Raw genomic sequence first — 11,619 nt, forward strand, 5'->3', positions numbered from 1 at the left:
CGTGGTTCAGCAGAACCGAAGCGGGGATGTGGCCGCTAAGAAGCAGCGTTACAGAGCGGGCAAGAGGGGAGCAGGAGTGCCCCTGCTCCGGCCGCCGCGTCCCCAGGGGAGCGGGGAAGCGCATCCCACAGCCGTCACAGGGCTGGAGGGGGAGGAATCCCGCACAGCTCCGCTTGGATTGCTCCACTAAAAGTTTTCCAGCGGGTTGGAAAGGAAAGATGGGGAGCGCGGCACGTCCCACCGGGGGGGCTTGGTTTGGGTCTGGCCTGTGGCGCTGCCAACCCGTCTTGGTGCCTCCCTGGGCCCAGGCGGTTCCCTGCACACAGCGGGGTGATGCAGGGCAGCATCTAAATCCTCACGCAAAAATGGTACCAGCCCAACAACTTTCCCCGAAAACCTCTCCAGAAGTTTTTTTGGCTCAGAAACCACGGCTGGCCTGTGGCCTGTTCCAGCTAGAGAGGATGATTGGATAACACCCACTCAAAAAATCACCCTCAGTTTGGGAGCCTTTCAGTGCAAAGCGTGATTTCAACAGCCTTGTGAATTTGTCTGACAGTGCACCTTTAATAATTGTCTGTGTGGTGCCCAAACAGGGAAAGCTGTCAAATAGTTATGCAAACATCATTTGCCTGCACACACAGATTTAAAACTGCATAATATTGGTATTCAAAATTCAGTATAACTTAGCTTGATACTTGCTTAATAAAACATTTGCTTTAGCTACCATTAACTAAAAGGTTGCTAATACAGAGTCCGTGTAATGCTTGCTTTGTAGAATCAGCTTGACAACAAAATCAATAAGTGCTGGTTGCCTCAAATTAAATCAGTGCTGATCAATTTAATGTTACTTTATTTAAGCGTTGCCCTACTGTACGTTTATATGTTGTGTGCAATATTGATCAAGGGGATTTTCAAGGACTGTGGCCGCACAGCCACGGTAACTCTCTATTTGCATACTTCCAGACACTGAAAACTTGAAAACAAGTTTTCTGTAGAATATGTACTTAACCTCCCAGAAAGGACTTTCCCACCATCACCAGCACTAATGCAGGCTTTATGAGGGACGGCAGGCAAATTTGTAATTGATTAGAAACACAGGTTTAATTTTTTTTTTGTTCCTAAAGCAACAGACATCTGAATGTTCTAATTGAGAAGCTGAGATGTCACAGTCAAGAACCAATTTTCCCAGCTCCAGGCATGTCCAGCGCCCATTGAAAACATTGTTAATGCATTCTCACATAAATTATTGTCCGACACAGGAAGCTGCAATACCTTTCCCCATTCATCGATATCGTTGCATACTCTGAAAGAAAAGGAAGCATTCCACTAAAAATGACAAATCAGAACACCTATTTCCAATGTCTGGAAGCACTTGTCAGAATTTATTCTTTTTTGGGATGAAAAGATAGCAGTCTATCAAGAGCAGCCTTTTCTCTTAAATGAGCCACATTCTCCTAAAGTGGCCCACAACAGCCCAACTCCTCAATCTGAGAAAAGCAGAAGCATGTTTGGAATTAAAAGGGGGGGGGGATCAATTCTGTCATCATATTTAGGCTTCAAGAGATCTCAGTGGGCCCAGGGAGCCTTTCATAGCAGTTAGGCTGCTGAATGAGAGCATAATCTCTTTACAGTTTTTTCCTCCTCCTCTCAAAGTGGCTGGGATCTTTTCTGTGAGCCCTCCTGCACGTGAATGGTGTGGCTAATAAGCCTATTAATGAGGTTCCACAGCAGAGTGTGAATAGGTAAATAAGCCCCAATCTGTTGAGGTTCAGGAGCAAGGGCAGTAAAGCCATCATGAACTAAAGGTGACAGTTTGAACTGAAATAGGAACAACAGCTCCAGGTTTCAAGTGAAAGAATAGACAGACAAGGCACACATTCAGGCTCCTTCTACCCCCTACCGAGTCCTATTTTCTTTCCCATTCTTCCTCCTTTATAAAATGTCTTGAGTAGTCACCCATTTTTTCAAAAGCTCTTGAGACGTCCTTTTTCATCCTGGCAATGATACATCAATAGGGAGGAAGGAAAATGAGGACACCAATGCTCCTTTGCACCGCAAGTTTCAAAAGCAGGAACAGTGCTGTCCCCCCTCGCTTATGGAAGCGGGGGAGGAGAAAGAAAGTTAAATTGAATCTTTCAGCCCTGCCAGCTCTTTGTCACTGCTGTCAGCTGGACCCTGGTCCCCCCTCCACACGCAGGCAGGGATACAGTTAATGTTCAACAGGGGCATGGTACAAGCGAGGGGCTCCAGCTGCAGGGAGGGCACAGCTGGGCTCAGCCAAATCTCCGCAGCAGAGCAGGCAGAGGTGAGGAGATGAATTAATTTCCACCTGGCATCTCTTTTACCTGGCAGGGTAAGGTGAAGATGCACCTGACTTCAGGCTGCTCCTGAGCTGGATCCACAAGAGCCCAACTCAAGGGCTTTTAGGGATGAAGGTAGAAGGTTAAGCAGAAGACAAAAAGCTTGTGTCTACAGAGAGATGAGGTGAGCTAGGCAACCGATGCCTTTGAGTAATGTGGGAAAAGTCACCTTAGAAAAAAACATAACGCAGAGCTTCTGAGCATTCCGCAGAATCCTTACAGAGTCTCTGACATTTCTTTTAAGTGCTGGAGATATTAGTGTATCAGGGCTCCACGGAAACCAGCTCCTCCATGGGAACCCAGCGAGGAACAAGCCCCAGCTCCTGCCACATTGCAGACAGATGGCAAGGGAGGCCACAGGTACCTGAGGGAAGCAAATTCTCCAGTACTGGTCTATTCTCCAGGTGCTGGACCTGCTAACGTGTCACATTTCTATCTATCTGATGAAAATAGGAATATAATACAGAAAATTAAATAAATTTTTTAAAAAAAGAAAACCCACACGTTAAAGTTTTAGAGAACTATGGGGAGAGATCCTTTAGGTCCTAATTCAGCCACACACATCACTGAGGGTTTAGCTTCTCCATGGAAGACAACGGGAAACAACATTTCTTCCTTGTTATTCAAGCTGTCTTGTCCAAAATTTTTGCTTGACTATGCTGGATACAGTTAAATACTTGTCGAAGATTTATTTTTTTTTTAAAGTTCTTCTAAAGCTAAGTGCCTAAACCCAAACTCTGGCAGCTGAAATGTTTACCTGGTTTCCAAAGTATTTATGGCTCCCTTTCCTGGCAGCTTTGAACTTTTTTTTAGGGTGCCAAAGAAGCAAATCATAGGAACCCACTTCTGAAAATCTTTTTATTTTCAAAGGTAGGCAGAGTTGCTCCATATATTTGTCAATGTCTTAGGGGAAAGTCTAGTCATATTCATATAAATGCGAACCCTTTCTAAGATAAAAACTGCTACTGAGAGACTTCCATCACTAGTCCTCACGATGTATTACTTCAAGATGCTGCTGAACTGAAAAATTGAGATAAGAATTTCTTTATTTTAATGCCAGTAGATCGAATAATTATCCATAAAAGTGTGCAGCAGATGGGCTACCAAGTTGTTTTGCAGCAAAGTGTGTATACGGGAAGGGAATTTCTTTTTAATGCCAGTAGATCTAATAATTATCCATAAAAGTGTGCAGCAGATGGGCTACCAAGTTGTTTTGCAGCAAAGTGTGTATACGGGAAGGCGGGGGGCGAGGGCTGCAGTTCCCAGCCCATAAGGGGATAGTTTTACTGGGTGTTTATCAACAAAAAAACCTCATGTTGGCTAAGCTACAGAATGTGGCAAATTAATTCCTTTTGCCTATCAGTTTTTGATCTCTCTCTGCATTATATACAGCAGAATCTTCTAAGAGATATTTCTTCAGGCAGTAAGGCCAAGCAGTTGGAAAAAAGAAAATTATTTTCACTACCATCGGGTCAGTGTCTTGTAATGGCATTTTGAGTATCAACACTCCCTCCAGACTGTTAAGCCTTGTAGCCATGTAACCTTTCTGGTACTCCTCTCATTTTGTACATCTTACAGAAAAGATTCAAAGAATATTTGTTGTTCTTACTACACTGTTGCAAGATATATTTAAACAGGAAATGTGGCATGTTATGAGCAGGGTATTACACTGGGATACTGGACATCTGATGCTTTCTGCCCTTCTACATTGGCTTTCCTACGCAGCGCTGGGAAAGGCACTTAATTTGTCTGTGTCCAAGCTCTCCAGCTATGAAATGAGAATAATAGACGCTTCCTGTCTCCCACCCTTTATCCATTTCATCTATTTAGATGGTAAGCTCCTCATCTCTGACCATGTTTTTATGCATGGCTTAGAACAATAGGACACTGATCTCAGCTGGAACCTCCAGGCACTTCCATAATGCAAATATTGAATACTAAATAATCAAAATAAAAGAAAATCCTCAATTTATTATGTATTCTCTCATAAAGAATTTGTCACACACTGTCCTGGTGGAGCACCTCTGGCTCTTGGGGAATAGTATCTTTTCTCAAAGAGTGGAAAGCAGCATCCATCGGAGAATATCTTTTAACAGTGAGCTCCCCTAAAGCTGGCCTCAGAGAAAGCATGTGAATAAACCCCTTTTCAGCACCGAGCAGGGCACAGCAAGACAGAGCCAGACTTACAAAAATGAGAAGACAAAGGCTGCAAAGACAGTTTGTCTTTCTGTTACGGATCTTGGATATATTTGGCTTGTTGGCCCGTGCACTTCTTATTTCTGTTTCCAGTTGATCAATACATGCTGGTTTCTTTTACTGAAGCTCTGGTGTCTAACTAGACCAACTGGTGGTTGTGGCAGCTTCCCATGCAACGTTACATCAGATCAGATTCTTCTCTGGTGACACCACAGGGTTCAGCAAGCGTGCTGTGACTTTCAGGCACAACCTCAGAGTAGGTGTGAAGTCAGGCTTACCCAGGGTTCGTGTTACAGTTTAAACCCTGGGAAGGGCAGAAAACTATACGGCAGGGATCCACAGTGTAGGCATTCTGTTCTTTCTGAGCAGGGTCCTGTGACCCAGCCATCCCACACCACCGAATCCCTGCACACCCTTTCTGCTTCCCACACCCTTCGCTGCAGTGCCAAGCTCCGTGTTTCCAGTTCACTCTTTCAGAGGCCCAGCTGCAGACACAAACAGGCACAGTCACTCTGTAGCAGTTAAAAAAAAATGAAATAAATGTCATTTTTTACTTTCCACAACCCTGGGTAATGAAGCACTAAATGCCTCTGACTGTCTCCCTGCCTCATTCTTCTCATCCCTCAAACATCTTTAAGTCAGCATTCCCTAAGCAGTTCATAATCTCTCTTCTCTCCCTGTCCTTTGCACGTAATTTTACTCCTCTATCTCCTACCATAGTTTTCACAGGAATTTGCTTCTTCCTGTGTCTCTCTCTCAGTGAAAGCCATGTCTTTTATCAGCTCCAGTCCCCACTGTAAGATGACCTCCTCCTCCACTTTGCCAGGTGATTAAGGTACCCACAATTTCACTTGAGAACTGGATTGCCTTGGAGAGAAGCCAGTGACCTGCCCAAGAAAGCCTTCACGTAAACAGAGGTGCATGGAGGTTTAACAGCCTTTGTTTGTTAACTCTGTAACTACGTTCACAAGCTGCAGTTCAAAAATGGGATAAAAAGGCAATGGTCAGGCAGGTAAAGCCCAAACACAAATAGGGATTTGCTATTTGATACAGGCATGTGGAGTTCCTTAAACAAAAGTCATAGAATCATAGAATCATTTAGGTTGGAAAAGACCTTTAAGATCATCAAATCCAACCATAAACCTAACACTGCCAAGTCCACCACTAAACCATGTCCCTAAGTGCCACATCTACACGTCTTTTAAATACCTCCAGGGATGGTGACTCAACCACTTCCCTGGGCAGCCTGTTCCAATGCTTGATAAGTCTTAGGTTTTATCGTAGAAAGGTTCCCCAAGTCACCATACAGACCCAAACCATCCTCTTTCCCTGTTCACACAGACCCAGAAACACACTTTTCTCTTTCATAATTTTGTGTTTTAAAGGAAGGGTTGCAGGGAAGCTCAGTTTGCATGAAATCTAGACTTGCATTACTGAATATTCATACACATAGCAATGAATATTCATATATGTATGAATATACAGCAACATTTCAGGGCTGCTTTTGATTTAGATGGCCAAGTTGAGGTCCTAAAGATCCTTTCCATCTCTTAAAGGATAACAAAGGTTGTATCGGTGATTGCTGGATGAGAAAAACCCAATAACAATTGTGCATTTCTTCTGATGTCAACTGAGCAAAGAAACAGATACTGCCAGAGACTCCCAGGGCTGCTGAATGCCATGGATCAGGAAATGTTTTACATTGTGGATACAAGTAAGGAGGCCAGAAACTTGATTACAGGGGAGACTTAGTTAAATATTCACTGGGATTCATTATGTGAAAACCACTAGAAAGGAACATGTTTCTACAGGAAGGGTAGGGCTGTTTTATTCTTGCTTCTGTTCTAAAATGCTACTGATGGCTGCATACACCAGCTACCGTCCTCTAGTGGGAGGAATACAGCAGGTCTGTGTGGATGTGCAGAAATGCTTTTGCTGGTTGCTAATGTTAGCTAGAGGTAGTGCTTCTTTAATTTGCCAAGGAGAGCCTTGTAGAGCCAACAGGACTTGATTATCTGACCACCTTGCATTTGATGAGCAGGTAACATGAGCGTTTTGGGCAAGAGGACTGTTATAAACAAGGTTTATAAAGTCTTAGAGCTGTTGCTCGTTCAGTCTGAAATAATCATGAGTGCAAAGACTGAGAGCAAGCTGCACAAAAGCTTGGAGACTGAGAAAACCGCACGGCGCTTTCCGTCGCGCCCTGCTGTGGAAAGGTGATGGCTGTGTCCCAGATCACACATCCCAGCCAGCATCGATTTGACCAGATGCCAGTGAAGCCGGCACACTGCTTATCCCACCTTGCAGCGCATGCTTTCCCCTCAGCTGTGAAGTGTTGAGTGAGCACCGAGCGCTCGGGGACCTTGCTCGGAACTGCCTTCCAGCTGGCTGTGCACAACAAGAAGTAGTGCTTCCTGGCCCCGGCCCTCGGCTGTTTGGGAAGATCAGGTCCTAAGAGCATAAACACAGGCAAAAAAAAGCAAAACATCCCAGCAGATCCCCCACGATGCTTCCTGCAAGGAAGCGGCATGTGCGGGAGGACGGGGGTGGCCTTCTGTGCTGTCCCCTGTCCCGCACAGCGGTCCTCACCCTGGGCACAGACGGGCAGTCCTGGCTCCTGGCTGGGGACTCACAGGACCCTGTCCTATGGGCGTACCCCATGGGGGGCTCGCAAGAGATGGCCTCTTACAAGCCACCTCCTCTCCCTGTCTCCCTGGGCTGGATGGGTCCCAAAATATTGCATGTCCTTTGAAAAGGGCCATAATGATGATCAGTGACAGATGATAAATCTCCCAAAACAAGCTTTTTAAACAAGGCTCCAATTTTTACTCGCGTATTCAGCCTCATTACAGGCAAATAAGAGCAATTCAGCAATGAATCTGAAAACAACGAGTTTCATTTTCACCACAGAGGATAAGAAAAGTGTAGTAAGGAGTCAGGAACTGCAAAAACGTTGAACACTCAGTTACAGAAAACTTTAGCACTCATAAGAGCTTTTCACGGCATGCAAAGGGTGAAATGCTGTGTTGGCCAGCGAGGTAGCTCTACGGTAAAAACATACAAGGCAATTTCTCTCCTGTAAATTTTATTCCCTGAAGCCTTACATTCAGCAATCTACTTTCTGAGGGGGAAAAAAAAAAGGAATCGGCGGTCCCACCCTGCTCAGCATGTAGCAACAGGCTCCCAATTAAATTCTGGAAAACAGAGAAGCTGAAACATTTTAAACAGAAACTACTGTGATCTCCAGCATGCAACCAAGAGGGAGTATGGGTGAAAGCAAGCGGTGAAAAATTGAGCTAAAAGCAAAGGAGCTACATTTGTAATTGTGCTCAACAGGAAAAACATTATTTACAGATAAGAAATAACACACTGTTTAACCCTGTCTCCACAAACAAACAGGCAGCAGTAACTACAAGCAATCAGTCTCCTCCCATGCCACAGTGGGGCCCAGGGGTCAGCACGTCCCCTGGTTTAGGGAGAGGCAGAAGAAGGGACAAAAGGGTAAAGAAGCTGAAGGAGGGAAGGAAGGCACTCGTATGGTGCTCCCACTAAAACTGTCATGAAGCCAGGACATGATGTGGAAATACAAGGCTTCTCTGCACATACCCTGGCCTGCTTGATTCTGGTGGTTTGGGTGTAAGGAGCAGACCAGGAGCATTTTCCAAAGGGATATGAAAAATAATGGGGTTAACCCCACCTTCCTCAGGAAATGACTTGCAAAATATCCCGGAGGAAAATCATGCTATGATTCTGTCTGGTTAGAGATATCCAGTTGCTTTGTCCTCCAGGAAGAACTGTCTGGTCCATGGATATGTCACATCCAGGGTTTAGTACTGAGGCTTCCTTTTCTTGGATGCCGAGAAGATCACCAAACAGGCCCAGGAGAAAATTCCTCCTCATGCCTTGCATCCAAAAATCTGACAAATCTGTCACCCAGTTGAAGCTCTTCTGTTAATAGAGAGAATGGTGGGAGAAGGAAATTAACTTCACCAGAGGAAAAAAAGACTTCCAAAATCCATGTGTCCATGTCAGAATCATAGAATCATAGAATCATAGAATGGTTTGGGTTGGAATGGACCTTTAAAGGTCATCTAGTCCAGCGCCCCTGCCATGAGCAGGGACATCTTCAACTAGATCAGGTTGCTCAGAGCCCCGGCCAACCTGACCTGGAATGTTTCCAGGGATGGGGCATCCACCACCTCTCTGGGCAACCTGTGCCAGTGTTTCGCCACCCTCAGCGTAAAAAATTTCTTCCTTCTATCTAGTCTAAATCTACCCTCTTTTAGTTTAAAGCCATTACCCCTTGTCCTATCGCTACAGGCCCTATTAAAAGGTCTGTCTCCCTCTTTCTTATAAGCCCCCTTGAAGTACTGATAGACTGCAATAAGGTCTCCCCAGAGCCTTCTCTTCTCCAGGCTAAACAACCCCAACTCTCTCAGCCTTTCCTCATAGGAGAGGTGTTCCATCCCCTTGATCATTTTCATGGCCCTCCTCTGGACCTGCTCCAACAGGTCCATGTCTTCCTTGTACTGGGGATCCCAGAGCTGGACACAGTACTCCAGGTGGGGTCTCATCAGAGTGGAGTAGAGGGGCAGAATCACCTCCCTCGACCTGCTGGCCACGCTTCTTTTGATGCAGCCCAGGATTCGGTTGGCTTTCTGGGCTGCAAGCGCACATTGCCGGCTCATGTCCAGCTTTTCACCCACTTTTCAGCCTGCTGCACAGAGCTCCAGCTCCAGGAGCTGGTAAGCTCAACAGGATGATACTTGCTGGAGAAGAGGCAGCAGCCTCCTGGCGATGCAGATCTCGGCTCTTGGGGAGGCTGCGCTACCTCTCCCTGCCAGATCGGGTGGTCCGCTGGGGTGGGAGTTGAATGTGTTAACAGAGCAGTGAGGAGAAGCAGTTTGCAGCTGTTCGCATGATACATATCTTGTGAATAAATAAACCTCATCTCCAGTGCTGCCTCTCTCTAAACATCTATAGAGGCGTGCATTCACTCAAAACATTCAGAAAATAAACAGAGAGTGCTGCTCAACTGAACCCTCCTCTAGCCAAAACCCAGCACTGTAAAAGTGTCACCTTTCAGCAGAGTCAAAAGTCCCATCAGCCCCCAAAATTTCTCTTCTCAAGGAATGCTCTGTCTCCATTTTCTGATGCAGAGACACCTCAGGGGCCATAGGTTCGGGGTTCCAAAATCTGATGTACATTTTTCCACATATACTGGAAGGCAGAAGGAGGTAAAGAATAGTTAAACGTAGCACAATTGAAAATTAGCTCAAAATGCCGCAAGCTGCAATTCAGATGGATTACAAGATAACCTCAGTAGTTTCAAGAATGTAACAAGAACAGCCTTAAACCAACATAAATACTTGCTCAGCCATTTTCATCTCAGGATTAATGTCAGACTTTTTTTTTCTTCTGTCCTGTGGCACTAAAACCATTTTTCCAGCATTTTTAGCTAAGGCATTTCTGGTTACCAGGAAAGACGGGGGAGAATGGTGATGGATGTGGGACCCTGGGGGTAGGAGCAGGGGGAGCAGGGTCCGGACACCCTCCGGAGAGCAGGAACAGAGCTGGGCAGGGAAAGTTTGATGCTGGTGGGTGCACCTGGGGGGTTGCGGTGCTCTGAAATGCCAGGATTTTGCCGGGGAGCCAGCCAGATGCCTCCTGCCACCTCCCTTTTGTTTCTACCTGCTCGGTTGTACCGAAAGACAGCTATGACCATTTTCAGTGCTTTCTTGAAGCTTTTTTTTTTTTGAAGCTTTCATGGATCATGCCCACAAGACACTGTGATGTGTCCCACACTACATTCCCACTCACACTCAGCAGCACCTCAGGCCAAGTGGCAGCCTCAGGATGCAGCCCTTTATTCTGGGGTGAATTATGGAGATTTCTTGATACTCGGAAAAAAAATGCCCAGAGAGGCACCTGTGGCCTCTGGGATAAATTTCTGCCTTACAGTCACCTGCAAGCTGGCTGGGAGACACACCCTTGCTTGCTGGAGTACAGCTAAGCTCCCAAGGACTTCAAAGGGATTGCTGAACCAAACTGCAATGAATTTCTGCAGAAACGTAATGCACAGCATGTGTCTGAGGGGATGGAGAAGAGCTGGAGTGGTTTAGATTAGATAGCATTATTTGGCTTTTGAGGGGCTCGAGGAAGTGAAGAACACGTAATTGTCTTTTAAAGTGTAATATTTGACTTCAAGTCACCCACACTGCAGAGGGGCTTGCAGATAAGCAATGGAAATTATTTCCGTGTGAGGGCTGGGTATCGCTTTCTTACAACTAATCTCCCTGAGATCAGTTTTCCATTCAGCGTATCATCGTGCTGCGGGGAAGGCTCAATAATACACACTTGGTTATGTCTGCTCCTATCAATTTATTATTGAGTGGACCCTATTACTAGGGAGCACCTCAGGGCCATGACTCCCTTTACTCCTACAGCATCACAGATAACAGTGACAGCACCAATGCACAGGCAGGTTGTGTGCAATGAGCTTTTAATCACGGGGAAACCCACATCCCAAGAGGGTCACACCTGATAACCCAGTTGATGACCATCCTTCCCATGTCAGCACTCCTCGTTAGTTAAAACATGGATATTTTATTACCTGCTGGACTAAAACCTGAAATGGGAAATTCTTTAATCGGAAGAGCAGCAAAAGGAAGAAATATTTGTATGCTAATGACACTTTCAGTTAATGTTAATGGATACAGAAAAAAAGCTTCAATCAATCTGGAATCCTTTTTACAACCAGACAAAAATGTCTGGACATGACTTGGGGTCTAGTGCCAGCTCTGTTGCTATCGGTCCTGGGGACACTGTAAACTCATTTGAGATGGAGCAGTCTCTTACACAGTGTTTGCATGTATCTAGCATGCCAGGCCCTCTACATCTTACGATAACATCAAAAAAAAAGGTATAAGCAGCTAGTTGGCAATACCATCTAATTTGTCTGTGATGAGGGTTTCTGGCCATCGCACGTGTGCCTCCTCTACTGGAAGTTTACTGATGGTCTTTATTCATTGTTTGGTTCCAGCTCTGGTCTGTGAAGGAGTAC

Source organism: Aptenodytes forsteri, unplaced genomic scaffold (assembly GCF_000699145.1).
Source record: "Aptenodytes forsteri isolate BGI_AS27 unplaced genomic scaffold, ASM69914v1 Scaffold15, whole genome shotgun sequence".
Lineage (NCBI taxonomy): Eukaryota > Metazoa > Chordata > Aves > Sphenisciformes > Spheniscidae > Aptenodytes > Aptenodytes forsteri.